The sequence below is a fragment of the Schistocerca nitens genome, chromosome 1 (genome assembly GCF_023898315.1).
Source record: "Schistocerca nitens isolate TAMUIC-IGC-003100 chromosome 1, iqSchNite1.1, whole genome shotgun sequence".
Lineage (NCBI taxonomy): Eukaryota > Metazoa > Arthropoda > Insecta > Orthoptera > Acrididae > Schistocerca > Schistocerca nitens.
In genome coordinates, this window is record NC_064614.1 from 909,525,216 (window position 1) to 909,544,883 (window position 19,668).

The window sequence follows — 19,668 nt, forward strand, 5'->3', positions numbered from 1 at the left end:
ATAGCACCATCCCTCCTTTCAATCGTCTTAGGAGCATATAAATGGCGGATATTGACCGCGGAATTGAAAAGCAGCTACGATCGCTTAGTAGTGGAAAGGCTTCAGGACCAGGTGAGACACCTATAAGACTCTATAAAGATTATGTGAAAGAACTTGCTCCCCATCTAGCAGTAATTTATCGCAGACCGCTTGAGCAACGAAGGGTACCTAACGACTGGAAAAAAAACGCAGGCCATTCTCGTTTTTAAGAAAGGCCATAAGACAGATCCACGCTATGATAGACCTATATCGTTGACTTCAGTCTGTTGCAGAATTGTGAAACATGTTTTATGCTCAAGAATTATGACGTTTTTGGAAAATGATAACCTCCTCTATAAAAATCAACGTGGATTTCGCAAACAGAGATCATGCGAAATTCAGCTCGCCCTGTTCCTCCATGAGATCCACAGCCCCAATGGACAACGGCGCTCATGTTGATTTCGTGTTCCTTGATTTCAGTAAGGCATTTGACACCGTCCTGCATTGCCGTTTAATGGAAATCATATGAGCTTACGGAGTATCGGAGCAAACCTGCGACTGAGTTCAAGACTTTCTTGATAGATCTTGTCCATTATAATTATCCGGGCTGTTATGCCGTGGTCGGTTGATGAATTTTGTCTCAATTCCCAACGTTTCGTCTTCGACTGCGGGAGACATCTTCAACGGGGTCCGTAGGTCGATGGAAGGTCCAACACACCCACTGGCTCGCTACTATCTCTCCGAAAGGACTATCCCACAGTTCGGAAGGCCAACATTTAGCCCGTTTCAGACTCGTTCACTTGGCTATAGGATGCGCAAGTGCGTCTCCGCGGCTTGGTTGCCTGGTTGCTTCACACGTTTGCACCGCATTAAGCCTTCTGGCTTTGAGCATTCCCTATTAAATGGAGGACAGAGATGATGCTCTGACAGCTATGCCACTAGGTTATCTGTAGGCGGACGACGTTGAAACCATTATCAGTACACCTACCATCCCGCAGGTGGCATATGCCGTCACAAGCAACAACGTAAGTCCACATATTATTCCAAAAACGTTATCGTGGAAGTAGGGGCCAGGAGGTGCTGATGAAAAAACACGTATTGATAAGGTTATCTTTTATTTTAAAAGGCTTTCTCAGTAATAAATTTTTAAGTCTGGCATTTCTTTAAAAAAAAATTTCAAAACTATTTCAAATAGCTTGCAAGTTTTCATTATGAAAAGGAGATTATCAGGTATGACATTAACAACTTACCAATAATGAGATTTTAAGTTGATATATATATATATATATATATATATATATATATATATATATATATATAAGACAACGAATAAAAACTTCTTAGCCGGCCGCTGGTGGCCGAGCGGTTCTGGCGCTACAGTCTGGAACCGCGCGACCGCTACGGTCGCAGGTTCGAATCCTGCCTCGGGCATGGATGTGTGTGTTGTCCTTAGGTTAGTTAGGTTTAAGTAGTTCTAAGTTCTAGGGGACTTATGACCTCAGCAGTTGAGTCCCATAGTGCTCAGAGCCATTTGAACCATTTTTTGAAAAACTTCTTTTAAAAATAGCTCTATGTAAAGTATTGCAACGGCCTTGCCGCAGTGGATACACCGGTTCCCGTGAGATCACCGAAGTTAAGCGCTGTCGGGCGTGGTCGGCACTTGGATGGGTGACCATCCAGCCGCCATACGCTGTTGCCATTTTTCGGGGTGCACTCAGCCTCGTTATACCAATTGAGGAGCTACTCGACCGAATAGTAGCGGCTTCGGTCAAAGAAAACCATCATAACGACCGGGAGAGCGATGTGCTGACCACACGCCCCTGCTATCTGCATCCTCAACTGAGGATGATACGGCGGTCGGATGGTCCCGATGGGGCACTTGTGGCCTGAAGACGGAGTGCTATGTAAAGTATACTGCAATGTTTTACGTTAACAATAAGAAGATTTTAAACTTGTTATATTAATAATAGAACAATTCAAAAAAAACTTTAAGTAGCCAGCTTGTACTACGCAAAAATACTTGTCTCTCGCCAGTTACATAACTTATATTTGTTACAAGATAAATGTGAATAAGGCAGCACACAAACCTTCACATTAAAGGCAGTCCCCCCTCCCCAAGAAAAAAAAATTCCTTAACTCGGTGAGGGAGTGACACGTGTAAAGGGGGTCCAAATCACAATAGTCGGAATAGTTATTGGCGGTCTACAGGGCCACAGCAGATCAGCCCCAAAACTTGCATTACAAGCCACCATCTCCACGAGTTACCCCAAACCAGAAGATTTAGCAAGGGCGGTGCCTCTACAGACTGTAAACCACAGAGACACACGACACCTACCCTAAATCACCCAGCCAAGGTGTGAAAGAAACGGCCCGACCAATAAGCAATTACCACATTCCGGCGGACAGGCAAACGAATATTGTGGTGGGAAGACCCCAACAAACCACTGGTGAAGAAACTCATACACTTCACTAGAACTTGAAAAACCCATATATATAACACTGTTACATAAAAAGAGTACTCAACTTCTCACACTCCACCACAGCGCCGGAAACACGTTGCACTTCCTTATGCTCTTCGGAGCCAACCACTGCAAGTGGTTTCAACGGCCGACAGGAAGACATACGGTCCCACGCACTGATCTCCTGCACCACGGCTTCTAAGCTTCATAAGCCACGTAGATGCAGGTTAGGCAGACTTAGCCCCTGACAGCCAAGAGGTCGCCCAAGCACGTGGCGAGCAGTTGACGAGCCCCAACAGGAGGGCCCCTCTTGCGCCACCACCTCTCTCGGTCACCGCCCAGTACGGACCCCTCGATCGTCCAGCGACCGTACACTTGCTCCACCTCCCGCCAGAGGGCGGTAGCGATCCCAACAGCGCGCCAAACCTAAAGCTCCACCGCAAACACTAGACGCGAAGCGAAAGCTCTCCGACTGGCGCGCTTTTCGAAGAGCCGGACACAACTACGGCTCACCGTTATTGGATCAAAATCTTCCCATGTTTAAATTTTTTTTCCGGCAGTGTAGTTTCATTTGATCGTGTTAAACAATTATCCAAAGGAACTAATATAACGTGCCTCCTGCCGGCCTTCCTCCTCCCCTATGTAGCTGCGCCAAGACGTTTGCTAATAGTCTCTGCAGCTGAGTGCTGCGCTAGCGGGTTGCGACACACGAACCGCGCTCCCCCAACCGTGGGCGGCCGTCGCTTACGATCAGCTCTCAGCTGAGCGCTACGTCACCCAGCGCGGCGAGCCGTGACTTGACGTGACGCAGCTAGCGGTCGTGGCACTGCCCTGTCCGGCCAGATCCGGTCTCCGCGGACGCGAGGCGACCCGCCTTGCTGCAGGTCAGCGGCACGGGCCCACATGCCGCCGCCCGGGCCACTGACCGCCACGGTGCTGGGCGTCGCCTCTGCGTCTTTTGCCGTCAGCAGATGAGAAGTGAAAGGGGACGCCAGCTAGACGTCGTTTCCAATGGTGTTGCTGAGCGCTCAGAAACGGAGTGTGGTTCCCAGCGTGAGCGGCGACTTCAGCGTCATCCAGAGGTAGCTGTCAGTTACCAACAAAACAGCTTCTTCCTGGAAAACACGGCTGAAACCTCCTTAAGGAGGGCAAAAATAATCCAAATACACTACTGGCCATTAAAATTGCTACACCAAGAAGAAATGCAGATGATAAATGGCTATTCATTGGATAAATACAGTATACAAGAACTGACATGTGATTACATTTTCACGCAATTTGGGCGCATAGATCCTGAGAAATCAGTACCCAGAACAACCACCTCTGGCCGTGCTAACGGCCTTGATACGCCTGGGCATTGAGTCAAACACAGCTTGGATGGCGTGTACAGGTACAGCAGCCCATGCATCTTCAACACGATACCACAGATCATCAAGAGTAGGGACTGGCGTATTGTGACGAGCTAGTTGCTCGGCCACCATTGACCAGACGTTTTCAATTGGTGAGAGATCTGGAGAATGTGCTGGCTAGGGCAGCAGTCGAAAATTTTCTGTATCCAGAAAGGCCCGTAAAGGACCTGCAACATGCGGTCGTGCATTATCCTGCTGAAATGTAGGGTTTCGCAGGGATCGAATGAAGGGTTGGGCCACGGGTCGTAACATATCTGAAATGCAACGTCCACTGTTCAAAGTGCCTTCAATGCGAGCAAGAGGTGACCGAGACGTGTAACCAATGGACCCCATACCATCACGCCGGGTGATACGCCAGTACGGCGATGACGAATACACGCTTCCAATGTGTAATCACCGCGATGTCGCCAAACACGGATACGACCATCATGATGCTGTAAACAGAACCTTGATTCTTCCGAAAAAATGACGTTTTGCCATTTGTGCACCCAGGTTCGTCGTTGAATACACCATCGCAGGCACTCCTGTTGTGATACAGCGTCAAGGGTAACCGCAGCCATGGTCTCCAAGCTGATAGTCCATGCTGCTGCAAACGCCGTCGAACTGTTTGTGCAGATGGTTGTTGTCTTGCAAACGTCCCCATCTGTTGACTCAGGCATCGAGACGTGGCTGCACGTTCCGTTACAGCCCTGCGGATAAGGTGCCTGTCATCTCGACTGCTAGTGTACGAGGCCGCTGGGATCCAGCACGGCGTTCCGTATTACCCTCCTGAACCCATCGATTCCATATTCTGCTAACAGTAATTGGATCTCGATAAACGCGAGCAGCAATGTCGCTATACCATAAACCGAAATCGCGATGGGCTACAATCCGACCTTTATCAAAGTCGGAAACGTGATGGTACGCATTTCTCCTCCTTACACGAGGCATCACAACAACTTTTCACCAGGAAACACAGGTAAACTGCTGTTTGTGTATGAGAAATCGGTTGGAAACTTTCCTCACGTCAGCACGTTGTAGGTGTCGTCACCGGCGCCAACCTTGTGTGAAGGATCTGAAAAGCTAATCATTTGCATATCACAGCATCTTCTTCCTGTCGGTTAAATTTCGCGTCTGTAGCACGTCGTCTTCGTGGTGTAGCAATTTTAATGGACAGTAGTGTAATATCTGATGATATACCAGTGACTTCAAAGAGGCTTATGTTGAAAAGAGAGCATTCAAAATATTCCATTCCCTCCTAGAGCAAATATGCTATCTGACCAAAGGTAATCGCGCACCTGTTAATGGACATTAGTATAAGGTGCGTCGACCCACCGCCTACTTAATGTCTTGTATTCTACTAGGGCACTTTCAATGAGGCATCTGACTCTCTTTGCCTTAACATTCTTCCTCAACCAGAGAACGTAGGGACGTTGGACGCTTGGGTCTCGAGCGAAGTTGAGGTTCTAACTCATTATAAATTTAAACGTGGGACTTAGGGAAAGCAGGAAAAGGTTTGAACGGGGCCTAATCAGTTACTGTTGGTTGCACAGTAAACACATACACTTTATTTAAGGAAATAATTTTTTAAAAACAATCATTTTAAAAAAAAAATTGACTGCAACACAAGCTACACTGACGGCTGAAGGCCTTATTAAGAAAGAATTAAAAGTTACTTGTCGGCTGAAGGCCACAAGCAATATGAATAATTTAAACAAAATATTATTTTTTAAACAATAGACACAATCAGACCGAATACAGAAGGGAGTGATCCAGACAGTGCTCCAAGGATCGACCTGGGAAATCCCTCAAACTTAAGTAAGGTGAGACAGGCAGCCCAGTGTTATACTCACTTAACAGGATGGCAACTCAAACCAGTCACAGTTAAACGCAAGACCATCACTCTCGCAAAATCTATTTAACGTCCGATGGCCAATACACGACAGAATAACCCATGCCAGGCAGATGGGCGGACTACACTCTTCACATCGTAAACGACAAAAATTATACAAGAGAACATGTTCAAACGCAAGAATAATCCGAGGTAATCACAACGAGTTGCCTCCACGAATCCTGTACGCAGACAGCGTTAAAATGACTGCTCATTCAAACACACTAGATACACATGGACCCGCGAAAACAATTCCACCAACTCAAACAATGCTAAAACTAGTCACTGTGGAACAACAAACACGAACCACAAGTCGACACAAACACAGAGGACCCAGGAGCGGTCGGAAGACCAAATACACGTCGTCCGATGAGACGACCCACCGAACAATCAACCAACAGTCGACCCCGCTCAAGTCAGGCAAGGGAAAGGTGCCCATATGAATCGTCGGCTGACAGTTTATTGCCATGAGGTCACTTCCACAGACCGACACACACACACACGCACGCACGCACACACACACACACACACACACACACACACACAAACACACACACAGTGAAAGTTGCACTATACGAATATAATACGGAATCCGGACCTCGACGTGGTCGTGCACTCTCGCGACCACATCCTTCCATCAGGCAGTGCATGTGTCGCCAGCTGCCCCGCCGAGTACTGGCGCTGTGCGGACCTCAATGGTGCTCCGTCCCAACCGAACTCAGAAACACAACGACCCGGAAATACTAGAGGTCGCTCCAAGGATGGTACTACAGCACTCGCTATCGATAATGGTTCAAATGGCTCTGGGCACTATGGGACTCAACTTCTGAGGTCATCAGTCCCCTAGAACTTAGAACTACTTAAATCTAACTAACCTAAGGACACCACACACATCCATGCCCGAGGCAGGATTCGAACCTGCGACCGTAGCGGTCGCGCGGTTCCAGGCTGTAGCGCCTAGAACCGCTCGGCCACTCCGGCCGGCAGCTATCGATAAACGCCGCTGCTGGCACTCACGGATAGACAAAGCGAGTACAAGTAGTGGCGCCAGTGAACGCACTAAGAAAGCGAGAAGTTACAATCCGAATACATGACGCCAACCTGTCAACGGCACAAACACGACTCGGAGCACGGCTCATAAATGTATTCCACTTGAATCTGGGCAGATCAGTGCATTTCAGAAGTGTTATTGTCCAAAAACCACTGCCTCACAGATCTGCTTTGTTACAAGGTGCATAGTTATCCTGTCACAAAAAGTCGTTGTCCCCAAACAGTTTCTTTGTCATATGCAATACACAATGCCGTAAACTGTGTCCATTTCCTTCCGCATTTACCGTTTCCTTAAGCGTAATAATGAGATCAAGCGCTAACAAAGAAATATATCCCCACATGTTAACACCACGTCATCCGTAATTTACTACTGGCACTACACGTGGTGGCAGGCAACATTCTCCATGCATTTGCCAAACCCCAACCCTTCCATCGGATTGCCATAGGGCAGGGCGTAACAACTGGCCGGTTTTGAGCGCGAGTACTCGCGTCTGCTCAGGCAAGTGCTCGCGAGCAGGTGCAAGGTCGTGGAGTAGGGAGGGAGGGGAGGGAGGGGAAATGCGCGCGCCCGTTTGAATAGGGCCGCAGCGTGCCTATTGAATTCGCACCGACTGTGTAACGTTTAAAGTACTACGACCAGCTCTAACAGTCACTTCGCTGGTTAAGAATCATGTCAAGTCGCCGTTGTGTAACCCCAACCATGCTTTCGCAGTTCAACCCCCATTGGGAGGAATTGTATCTGTTTACAGAAAAAGAAGGTGTTGCAAAATGTTAGTATGTCACAAAACGCTGAACTCTTTTAAGAAATTTAATTTGCAGCGACATTATATGTCGTACCACGCGAAAGACTACGGAAGTGGAAAATGTGATGGACCAGATTGTGCACAGGAAGTTATTAAACTTAAAAGGAAGCTATCCGAATAAGATCGGATGACGAAGAAAAATCATCTGAGGCAGCTCTCAGAGTGAGTTACAAAATTGCTTTGCTTTTAGCAAAATCCCTGCGCCCCTTCACTGATGGCGATTTAATAAAAGAATGTTTGGTAGCTGCAGCGGAACATTTGTGTCCATCTCAAGTTGAACAGTTTCGGATTTTGCCATTATCTAACATGACCATTATGAGTCGCATACAGGACATGGCAGACGACGTCCAGAGCCAGCTTACAAATATCTGTAAAGATTTTATGGCGTATTCTCTAGCTCTGGACAAAAGTGTTGATATCACTGGAACAGCGCAGCTTGCCATATTTATTAGAGGTGTTAATAGAGATCTTCAGGTGAGGGAGGAGCTCCTCGATGTAGTAGCCATGAAGAACACTACAACTGGAGGTGATATTTTAAGTAGTGCTGAAGAAAGTGTTGAAAATATAGGACTGTCGTGGAATTCTTTAGTTTCAGTGTATACAGACGGTGCACCAGCGATGACGGAAAAAATCAGGTTTTGTTGCGCTGTTGTAGGAGAAAATGCAAAAACTGACCGTGCCGAATGAAATAAGGGGCGTTCACTGGGTGATCCATCAGGAAAACTTATGTGCAACGAGTATCACTCTAAAAAATGTGATGAGTGTTGCTGTTCGTACAACCAATTATATAAGAAAGCATGGGCTACAACACAGGCAATTTAAAAGCTATGCCTTATTACAGCGAGGTCCGCTGGCTTAGTCCTGGCGAATTATTAAATCGATTGTCTTGCCTATTAGATGAGATAAATATGTTCATGGAAATAAATAACATGAGTGTTCCTGAATTGAAAGAGCCTTCATGGAAATGTGATCTCGCGTTCTTAGCACATTTAACTAGCCACCTGAATGCTTTGAACATTTCACTACAAGGTAAAGATCTGCTAATTACTCATTTCATAGATCGAATACGAGCTTTTAAAATGAAATTGACACTTTGGGTGAGTCAGCTGGAAACAGGAAATCTAGCTCATTTTCCTAAATTATCATCCATCCAAGATGTTCACAAAGACTGTGAACGTTATTCAGATAGTTTAGTTGCTCTTAAGGAAGAATTTGACCAACGCTTTCAAGATGTGACAGCACTAGACAGTGATTTTGATCTGTTCTCCTCTCCATATTCGGTGAATATTGAAGAGATTCGTCCTGAGCTGCAACTACAAATTATTGACCTGCAGTGTGACAGAGAATATAGAGACAAATTTCAGAACAAGAAAAACATTTTGGAATTCTACAGACACTTCCCTCAGGATAGATTTCCTCATTTGCACAAACTGGCGGCTACAATAATATCAATGTTCGGTTCCACGTATGTTTCTGAACAACTGTTCTCTGCAATGAAATGTAACAAGACGCGCCCGAGAAACTCATTGTCTGATCGAAATTTAAACTGCACGGTGCGCCTACAATGCACAAGAACAATTACTCCGAACATAGACGCAATTGTAAAGGGGAAAAAGTACAAGATAACCGAGAATCCCACACTTCAGTGACACCTTTTATTGTGTAACAGTTCACAAATTAATACGAATGTAGAGGCGTACACTAAGCTAATAAAATTATGTGGCACGTGTACATTCTCCTTTATTTGTTTCATTTGTCGCAGTAATAATTCGTGAGTGATATCCCTGCAGGTGGCCGCGGATTTTCATTGACTGGCGGTAGTGGGGGTAGCTTGCTCGCGCTGCTCCGTGCTCGCACCTTGCTGCTCACAGCTTGCTCCGCGAGCACGTATGTTGTGAAGCCCTGCCATAGGGTATAGCATGGTTCATCAGTCCAAATCATCAGTTCCGTCGCTGTTTACGCCGGCTCAAGCGTCGCTTAGCACTGACTGGTAAGGTAAGGAATGAGGAAGTTCTCTGGAGGAAAGGAATACGTGGGAAACACTGACAAGAAGAAAGGACAGGATGATACGTCATTTGTTGAGTCATCAGGCAGTAACTCCCGTGGTACCAGAGGGAGCTGTAGAGGCTAAAAACTGCAGAAGAAGACAGAGACTGGGATGCGTCCAGCAAATAATTGAGGACGTAGGTTGCAAGTGCTACTCTGAGATGAAAAGGTTGGCCCAGGATAGGAAATCGTGATTGGCCGCATCAAACCATTCCGAGACTGATGACTACAAACAAAAGCAGTGACTATAGAAATATGTGGCTAATTCGGAGCTGCTGAACAATTGTACCTGATTCCTTTTAACTCCCTACTCACGGCCACTGTGATAATTAGACTGCTGGTAACACTTTAGGACTCGCGAGTGAGTCCTTCCGCTAATGTCACGCGAAGTTTTTACAAACACCCTCTGCAGTGTCCGTCAGTATCTGAGGTGCGTTTGATCTCAGTTTAGCTGGGGTTGCTTCTTCACAGTTACATCACCAAATGTCGACTTTGGATGAAACGTCCCCGATGAATTTCATCCCGCAAACTGTAATCCGGCACCAGTACAACACAATACATGCACCGGTTATTGATGTACGAGCATTTCACATTTGCAGTGGCTTACCTCGCGCTTACATTAACCTATGTTCTTGCAATGTTAACAACTTAAGTATCTTACCTAGACATATGTATTGGCGATTTTTCATTGTTGTTGTTGTGGTCTTCAGGCCAGAGACTGGTTTGATGCAGCTCTCCATGCTACTCTATCCTGTGCAAGCTTCTTCATCTCCCAGTACCTACTCCAACCAACATCCTTCTGAATCTGTTTAATGTATTCATCTCTTGGTCTCCCTCTACGATTTTTACCCTCCACGCTGCCCTCCAATACTAAATTGGTGATCCCTTGATGCCTCAGAATATGCCCTACCAACCGATCCCTTCTTCTAGTCAAGTTGTGCCACAAATTTCTCTTCTCTCCAGTTCTATTCAATGCCTCCTGATTAGTTATGTAATCTACCCATCTAATCTTCATCGTTCTACTGTAGCACACATTTCGAAAACTTCTATTCTCTTCTTGTCTAAACTATTTATCGTCATGTTTCACTTCCATACATGGCTACACTCCATACAATTACTTTCGAAAACGACTTCCTGACACTTAAATCTATACTCGACGTTAACAAATTTCTCTTCTTGAGAAATGCTTTCCTTGCTATTGCCAGTCTACATTTTATATCCTCTCTACTTCGACCATCATCAGTTATTTTGCTCCCCAAATAGCAAAACTCATTTACTACTTTAAGCGTCTCATTTTCATTACTCTACGTTAAATAGTTTTGTTTTGCAATTTCCTTCCGTCAGTATATGTACACACAACATTAAATGATTACCATTTTACCACTAAATTAAACTATTTAATTTTACATTCCGCTCCTGGCTCTGACGAGTGTAGCAGGCTGCTATTAGTACACATCGTGGAATCCCAACATCGTCTCTTTTAGCGGCAACCACCACAAACTGCTTGCCAAAGAAACAAATGCGGCACTGACAGCGGACTACCGATACGTACAACGATAGGTAGATTAGCCAGTGCACCACTGTTTCCTTTAATCCTTCACAGCCGGCCGCGGTGGTCTAGCGGTTCTGGCGCTGCAGTCCGGAACCGCGGGACTGCTACGGTCGCAGGTTCGAATCCTGCCTCGGGCATGGGTGTGTGTGATGTCCTTAGGTTAGTTAGGTTTAAGTAGTTCTAAGTTCTAGGGGACTTATGACCTAAGATGTTGAGTCCCATAGTGCTCAGAGCCATTTGAACCATAATCCTTCACAAGCTAAAAATATCATCAATCATTCCAAATTAAACTTGAACGGCTGATTCAGTGAACCAGCCAAGGGCGCTAGAATACCTGAATGTTCGTCAAATTGGTTCAAATGGCTCTGAGCACTATGGGACTTAACATCTGTGGTCATTAGTCCCCTAGAACTTAGAACTACTTAAACGTAACTAACCTAAGGACATCACACACATCCATGCCCGAGGCAGGATTCGAACCTGCGACCGTAGCAGTCGCGCGGTTCCGGACTGAGCGCCTGAACCGCTAGACCACCGCGGCCGGCAATGTTCGTCAAACCGAGACTGTATACGTAAAGATCTGTGAATGTGACTGTTATCGTCTGCGAAGACGCGAGTATACAGGGTTGTTCAAAAGTAACTCTGCTTACTTCGTGGGTATAACGTATGCAACAAAATAAGAAGGAAATGAAAATAAAGTTTTTTTCTAAAACTGCTTTATTTCAGAGTTATGCACTAGAGTAGGGATCACAAGTGAAACATTAATTGTTGTCAGTGAGCAACGACACGAATGGATCAGATATTCAACACAGGTTCTTACTGTGCATTTACCCCAAAGCTTGTTCACAATAATGTCGATGCAGATGAAAACAGTGACGAGCTTGACGTCGTACTACTCTCGGAATGTTACAGTCTCCCTGCAGCTCATAGTGGATCAGCAGCCTGGCGCTCGAGTAACCACTGATAGAAATTCTGACGTATCGGGTAGTCTGCAGGTGTCAGCACCTTTAGCTACTGCTCGTGAAATGGGTGGAATCGTTATCTCCGAAGCACGCGCCGTACAATTGATTGAGGAACCCCTACGGTGACACTTACCTAGCGGGCGCTTATAGTCGCATCTTCAGGATACCCACTCTGGCCAGTTGAGGCCGACAAATTTGTGGAGCACCTTGAATGCCATATTCCCCTAAACGCCTGTCCACAGTTGTGAGATTCAGATTGTTGGGTACTGTTCTATTTGGGAACATTTCCATACATCGTCGTCTTGCTGCTCGTGCACTGCCTTCTGTTACGTTGTAAAGGGGGTGCAGATCCCGGTATTTAGCGTTTGAGTACGCCATCGTGCCGTGCACAACGTCGATGAACTAGCGACAAAATGATGTACGCAGTACATCTGGTGCCGCTACACAACAGAGCCATGGAGTAGCACGGATCTCACCGAAGTCTAGTAAACAAATACATTCCGTGCCAGGAGCAAGCAAGCAGTGTAGAGCGGTATACATAGAAACATCAGTCAATATGCAGGCGACCACGGCACGCTGAAGCCTGTACTGGCCCTTGACGTTATGCCTACCACAAATGACAAATGTGTGAAATCTTATGGGACATAACTGCTAAGGTCATTAGTCCCTAAGCTTACACACTACTTAACCTAAATTATCCTAAGGACAAACACACACAACCATGCCCGAGGGAGGACTCGAAACTCCGCCGGGACCAGCCGCACAGTCCATGACTGCAGCACCTTACACCGCACGGCTAATCCCGCGCGGCCCACAAATGACATTATTCATCATAACACGGAAATAAAGCAATTACAGGCAAAACTGTATTTAACATTTCACTTTTATTCTGATGCATACTTTACGCCCATTAAGTGTGTACAGTTACTTTTGAATCACACTGCATGCACCATACTCATCATGAAAAAAAAGAGAGGGCAACGCAACACTTGGTCAACAAGAATGGTGAAATAAACTTCCTGGTTCAACTTCACAACAACCTGAAAGAGAGGACCTAAGTCTTAGTACGAAACACAGCTTTAAAAAATCACAGGAAAGCCTCCGAATTCAACCTTTTTTTCTCATGCTGCTTACTTTATTACCCACCGCCTAATTTCTTAAGATGGGTCGTAAATGTGCCTTTTATCGGCTTTGCCTGACTGAGGGGACTGAGAGATGCTACTGGCAACCTCAGCCAGCACCCACGTCCGCGCATAATGTTGCCCGTGTCCCGCCACGCAGGACGGACTAGTTATGAATTTTTTCAATATTTTGCAATATTATTCTGCAGATTTTCATCGTCATCATATTATTCTTTTTTCCAAGTATTAGATACCCTGATCTCTTACGATCCCGTAGGGAAGCTCTTTTCATCGGACGACCCAGGAATCTCACACTGCTGGGATGGTATTGTAGCTTAGATTTTGGAATCCTCTTTAAGCCCATTCGTTGTAAATGTTTTCTCAAGTTATTTGGGCAGTACTGTGATGAGTCCCTTTTTAAGTTCTTTCAATATATCTTCATCACTTTACGATCCCATTTGCTGTATCCAACTGTTTTTTCGCACCTTTCGTCCTTATTGTCCAGGCTTCACTACCATGGTACATTACAGGTCTCCCTGAACATAAACTTCTGAAAAAAAAAAAACAATTTTAAATAGTGGATGGACACTTACGAAGAATAAAAATGAAGGCATGAAAGATAATAAAGATTAATGGCTCCACCGTCACAAATGAGCGTGAAAACTTCGAAATTACTGCTTGAAGCCGATGGTCAATAGTCACGATTCTTAGAATTAGTTAGAGAAGCAGTGAACTTCAGCTACAATATGTTACTGATTAACCAAGGTTCGTGGTCTAACTATCTTCAGTCTATGTTATTTACGTGTAGGCTATATTGAACAGCCTTAGAGTGCAATTTTAGCTACAATACGCCTGCGCTTAGGAAAGCTACCCAGTCTGTATACAGGGATTAATGAGTGTAAAAGTTGTGCGCGTGCGCGCGTGTGTGTGTGTGTGTGTGTGTGTGTGTGTGTGTGTGTTTTGAAAAAGCAGCAACCACTCTCAGAGGAAGCGATGAGCAAGAGCTGATATTCTAGTGATATGTAAACTAGAAACTGTACCGGCCACGAAAAGGTATCTTACGCTGTCTCCATTAAACACTTTCAAAGTAGCCACACAGCACACTTCCATATAAATCAACGCAATTAGATGATAAGGGCCTGCATATCTCAAAATACGCAAGTAAGTTAGTAATTAACTTCGTGAAAGCAACAAGAGAAATTAACATTAGCTTCTCGGTTATAGTGATCGATGGTCCAGTAGGACTGCTCAGCTCAGCTCAGCTCAAGTTAATACAACAGTTAACTGTCAGAAAAGTTATTTAATAGTGCACCAAAATCTCTAGTACACACCAGAAACCAGCAACACAGGAATGTACGCTGGCTTACCTTACTTAATTTATGAAAAAGTAACTAGTATACGGAGATATTGTCGCCGAGTTTCAGTCAGGCCTGACGGTGTGTAAACTTAATCATCACGATGCCCTCTTTGAGGCACATTTAAGTAAAGCACGAATGTGCGGAAGGATGACTCTGCTAATGTATTATGCAACACTTTTGGTTAATAATAAATGCATTATTCCTCACAAAAAGAAACACTCGTAGGTTTAAACGTTACTCTGAGAGATTATCTCATTCCAGGAACCCTAACCTTAGCAACTATAATCTCCGTCGAACAGCCTTACATTTAAACACTTAAGTCCTTTAGGTGAATAAAGCAGCCAAGCTAGATTTGTTTCTGAGAAGTCCGTTGTTCGTTTTCGTTTCTGTATTATGACGCTTAAGAGTTTCGTTGAGAGTTTTGATTGTTTGAATTCTTATATTATATCCACGTTGAAATTCCCACAGAATATGTTTTCAGAAGTTCCTTGTTTGCATTTTCATAACATGGTGTTTGAGGCTTTCATTGACATTTTCCATTTCCGCACTACAGCTTTCAAGCATTTCATTGATAGGTTCGATTTTTGCATCCATGTACATCCAAAATGAATAAATATGTCGAGGTGTGCGTTTCGTCAAGTTACAGCGGACAATATGGCAAATATCCTAACATTCGTACATAATTTTCATCGTTTATAGTCACAAATTACAACACAAACTTTTATTCCTAATGGAACTATATACTTTCTGTCGTCGCATGTGAAGGAAGCTTCAAAGACTTATTCAACGACGTAAGGTGTATGGGAATTGATGAAATAATATCAAGATAATAGTACCGCAAAATAATGTCCCGCCATAAAAAAAAGTTCCCCAAACATCTGCACTGTTATCCCAAAAAGTTTAGTATTTAGTATTGGAGGGCAGCGTGGAGGGTAAAAATCGTAGAGGGAGACCAAGAGATGAATACACTAAGCAGATTCAGAAGGATGTAGGCTGCAGTAGGTACTGGGAGATGAAGAGGCTTGCACAGGATAGAGTAGCATGGAGAGCTGCATCAAACCAGTCCCAGGACTGAAGACCACAACAACAACAACATCCCTAATGTACGCAGACACGTAATTCTGATATGGTTCTTGTATTTACCTATGCTCTTGAAGTCCTCAGTCTGTGTTCTACTGATGCAGCAGTCAGATAACTTGCTTGTAAATCGACTGAGACCTTCCCAATGTAAGACTATACGACACTCGAAAAGGTGGTGACAAACGTTTATGGTGAATGTAACCAAACTGTCAGAGCAGTGGTGCGGTTGTAGGCTGAATAATATCCTGATCAAGACAACATTCATCGCCTGTCTTTGCATAAATTATAGAAAAGGTTCTAGAAACTGGAAGTGTGAAGAATAAAATATGCCAAGAGACAGCAACCAGTGAAACTAACATTATAGCAGCAATAATACGCAGTGCAAGTGTCACTAATAGGTGTCTCAGGATCAACCGAACTAAGGTTCTGTGAACATTACAGTCCATTGCATTTCAACCTCTTCACATTTCGCTACATCTACAGTGTCATGGCCATGACTTCAAAAATTTTTTGCAGTTTTCAGAAAATGCAAAATGATGTGGTGTGTATATTTGCAAAATTTTGTTTAAGATAAGCCAGATAATCCTCGCAATATGCACTAATCGTCATGTGGAAATCCACGACTAGAAGACGTGGATAAAAACAGCGCTCTTGTTCCATCAACGTTTGACGTGTGTTTTTCAAGACCCACATCAATGGTCCCTGTTTTATTGATGGGAATCTAAAAACACTCAGGTATCTCGAGTTCCTAAGGTATGCCACAGTTATTGGAAGACATCCCACTGAACATAAGGCAGTCACTCTGTAGGAACATCATGGAAGTCAATGCCATTCCGCATATGTAGTGACAGAACCTCTTACTCGAACATTTGGAGAACATTGGAATGATCGTTGAGGAATCACGAAATGCACAGCACACTCACCAAATTTAACACTTCTGTTCTTTTACCTGTGGCGAAAATTAAAACTAGAGGTCTATTAGGAAATACCGATGGCTCTCTAAGGCATGAAATGTCTTAAAACACGCTCCTGCGCTGCTCTTAAATCGAGCTGAATTCCAACAAGCAGTACTGTTTCTGCTTTTTTAAAAGCACATGGATGCAAAGGAAGTATATAAGGGAAGTTACGTAGACCTCCAAGATCGGATAAAAAAAAATCAGATTGATCATACTCATAGATAGAAGACATGCTTTAGATATATTAGTGGTGCATAGCTTTCGTGATTCAGATGGAGATAGTGATCATTATTTGGTGAGAATGAAATACAAACAGAAGCTAGCCAATTATAGACCAAGAAAGATATCGTGCCAAGGTTTGATGATACCAAGTTACAAAGAGATGAAAATTCAGTACAATAGTATAAAACCATCTTGACAGACTTAATGAAGCCGAAGAGTGGGCAGGAGAGGCTATTGCAGAATGATGGCAAACGGTTAACGGAATAATCGATAGCTGAAACTTTACTGGGCAGAAAGAAGCGATCGAGAACCCAGAGCTAGTTTGATGAAGACTGTAGGAGGAAGATAGAAGAAATAAATGGGGCAAGAAAACGAATGCTGAGGAGGAGAACTAGAGGTACTGTAGAAGAATAGCAGGAGAACAGAAGGGAAGCAGATAAGGAATGTAGGAGGAAAAAGAGAGAATTTGAAAAACGTTGGATTGATGAGTTAGAAGAGAGAAATACTACTCAGGTAACAAGGAAATTTTATATGAGGGTTAAAGATATAAGGAAAGAATTCCAACCCAGAAGAGTTTTGTGTAAAGATAAGGAGGGAAATCTGATTGGAGGGAAAGATCAGATTTTAGACACATGGGTGGAGTATTTTAGTGAACTACTGAATGCAGAATTGGAAAACGAAGGTGGGGTTGATGCCGGTATGGCAGAAGAGGTGGAGCAGGAAGTAAACAGAGATGAGGAGCACCAGGGATCAGTAGCAGAACCCACACTGGAAGAAGATTAAGTACAATCAATACTCTTAAAAACAACAAAGCTGCGGGAGAAGACAAGATCACAGCAGAAATGATAAAATATAGTGGAGAAAAACTATTAATGGTTTTGTATGAGATTATAGTGGAAATATGGTGGAAATAAAATATGCCGATACAATGGAGTACAGCAATACTCAGCCCCATACATAAGAAACATGACAAAGCTGACTGCGGGAATTATAGAAGAATTGCATTGCTCTGTATAGCATATAAAGTATTAGGAAAAATGCGTAGAAGAGTATCTAGGAGACTACCAGTGTGGATTAAGAACTAATAGTTCCACTACAGATCAGATTTTCACTATCAGACAGATCCTTGAAAAATGTTGTGAGTATAACATTGATGTCCACCAGATGTTCATTAATTTCAAACAAGCTTATGACACTATCGAAAGGGATCAAATTTGGAAGGCAATGCAAGAGCCAGGAGTCCTTAACAAACTGGCAAGATTGGTTCAAATGACTTTGAGGAGAATAACATGCAAAGTAAAGATCGAGGACACTTTATCAAAGGCATTTGAAGTTAACCAAGGACTGCGGCAGGGTGATGTGCTCTTCGCTATTCTGTCTAATGTCGTCTTGGAGAGTGTAACGCGAAAGACACAAAGCAACAACCCTGGGGGAACACTGTTTAATAGAGTGAAAGAAACTTGCATATGCTGATGATACTGATTTGTTATCCAGGAGGAAACAGGACCTGGAAGAAAAGCTTGAAAAAGTAGAAAGATACGTATAAGGTGTCAGGCAAATCCAACACCTTCCATGAAAACCCTGACACGATAAGCAAATCCAGAAGTATGTCACATAGCTCCGAATAAATCGTGACATTAAATTAACCAAAGTAATACGATTAACGAGTGAGCAAAAGGAATACCACAGACTAACACAAGAATGCCTAAATGCATGTCATTCCTTCCCACCGAGAGACAGACGCAGTTCCGAGTGGAACAACGAGAACAGAAGCCGAGAGCAGAACTGTGTTAAGCTAGAAGGTCCTACGATAAGGGACGGACACCCACGTCGCCAGCTAACCACCAGGACCACCCCCCAGCCCATGTTAAAAGATAGAGCCCTCCAGAAGAACAGTATAGATCTTACAATAACACTACAAGGGTTTTAGCGTGAGACTTTTTTTCGTATCTGTTACGTTGCAAACGTTACAAACATTGCCCCACCAGGAAAAGTAGCCGCCAGGACCACCCCCCAGCCCATGTTAAAAGATAGAGCCCTCCAGAACAACAGTATAGATCTTACGAAAACACAATAAGGGCCACACCAGCTGCAAGTTTTAGCGCGAGACTATTTCGCGTCTCTGTTACGTTGCAAACTTTAAAAACATTGCCCCACCATGAAAAGTATAATGGTTCTCATTGGATAGACAGAATTTTTGTAGGCGGAGCTTAAGGTTAACATTGAGTCCCTGATTGGTCAGATGAAAACACAGCCAGGTAGTTTTTTTTTAAACCAAATTCGGTAAATTGTAGTAAGGAGAAGTTAGAAAGAGAGTTGCTTCCGAGACGGCGAGCTGTAGGGAGCTGCACCGCCCGCCGCCCCCTGACGAACACCGACAAGGTAATGAACGCATGCGATGCCTCATTTTTGAGCGCATAAGGCTTCACTCAGAACTGCAGAACTCTCATCTATTACATCCCCTTTTTACGTAATACTAGTGTCGATCGTCAATTGAAGCTCATGGTATTCACATTTGCTACATAAGTTAAAATCTGAAACGCGATGATTTTTCTGTTATATAATTACTGAGAAGCCACATCAGCCACTGTAATTTACAACAAGTTAGATAAGTAATTAAAAATAATTGAGGGTCACTGTAGACCATTTTGATAGTTTTCTCTTTTATGAAACTTAACTTAAATCTAGATTATAGATGTGATATGGCATAGGTCATCCTTCGACCCATTATAGATCTTGGAAACCCATTCAGGGAATATTCG